This window comes from Adiantum capillus-veneris, chromosome 15 (genome assembly GCF_014529385.1).
Source record: "Adiantum capillus-veneris isolate H3 chromosome 15, ASM1452938v2, whole genome shotgun sequence".
Classification (NCBI taxonomy): Eukaryota; Viridiplantae; Streptophyta; class Polypodiopsida; order Polypodiales; family Pteridaceae; genus Adiantum; species Adiantum capillus-veneris.
This window is the reverse complement of record NC_140945.1, coordinates 63,804,589-63,805,866: the sequence shown is the minus strand read 5'-3', so window position 1 is coordinate 63,805,866 and position 1,278 is coordinate 63,804,589. Positions and strand designations below refer to the sequence as shown.

The 1,278-nt window shown below is 40.4% G+C and overlaps 1 pseudogene; it reads right to left on the bottom strand.

Annotated features, from left to right (window-relative positions):
- Positions 1-376: 376 nt before the first annotated feature.
- On the bottom strand, positions 377-867 carry LOC147440785 (uncharacterized; annotated as a pseudogene).
- Between the last annotated feature and the right edge of the window lie 411 nt (positions 868-1,278).

The following is a 1,278-nucleotide window of genomic DNA, read 5'->3' as shown; positions in this document are numbered from 1 at the left end:
GTAAGTAATTCAAACAGCTGTGCAGTCAAAAAGCTTCTACCCGGCAAGAGTATCTAACAAATACAAAAAGCCACTACATGGAATACACTTTCTTCCATACCTGTGATACGTCCAGTAAATGGATGGGATGTTCGATATACTCCTTGCGACCAATTCTCTTGCAACATATGTCTTTTTTGTTGGGGGATACACGAGTCTCAAGCATCCAAGAGTTGAATATTAGCTCCTTTACCTCTTCAGGTATGCGACTTTTTGAAGACTCCGATGACATGTGGCAAAGGACAAAGTGGTCTTCTCAGTTTGTTGGAGTAGCTGATTCTTGGCTCCATACAAGTTCCTTCTATGAATAGAAAGTAGCTTGGAGACAAAATTAACATTAAGGCCTTGTGCCTCCTCTGGGTTTTTTGAGTTCAGAAGCATCATCATGGTAGACCTCTTGAGGAACATCTCATCTTCAGTTTGTGGCCTCTTCAAGTCTTGAAGTGTGTTCCGAATATTTCCTATCAGTGTATCTGCAATACAGGGTGTTGATGCTTTGTTGTTTTGGATATCTTTCAGTGAAGGGTGTTGAATCATCTGATTGAAGATGTCTTTCTTGGTGTCCATGTCCATTCCACTTGTGCTTTGAAGTACATATCGTGCAATCCCTTTTGCTATCTTTGCGCTTTTTTCATTCTCGATAATTTTTGCACAGCCCTGTGCCTTTGATAAGTCTTCTATTCCTTCGGCTGCTTCATTCCCTTCTCTTTCAACAACCAAACCTACATTTGCTCTTCTCTTCAATCGGGCTCTTTGTTCTCTGTTGCGGAAAGCTTCATATTCCCTGATCACCATTGCCTACTTCAAGTCCTGGAATGAACCAACCATAACAAACATAACACAGTGACTTATTTACAATCATCAGCTAAGCTACAAGGAGCTATAGATAGTGCAGTCATAATCAAAAAGAGACTTTAGGGAAACAACCCACCAAGGCATCTTCAGATTCACGGAAAAAAGTGCTGCAAAAGCAAGTAGGAACCCAAAAAATGTTTGGATGAAATAATGAGCTATCATGACATAAACAACAGGTATTGCCAGGATCAAATCATCACACGGAATGCAGGGAATGGGAACCCCAAACAGAGAAATTGACATCTAAAGGATTCTCACTTCTACAACTATTTGTGTCATTTCATTGTGTTGATGTCAGGAATGTTGCTCTAGACCACCATGTGGTGTTCTATGCTTACTATCTACATTGAGTGCCTCCTTCCCAACAATACAATACAATGTAAC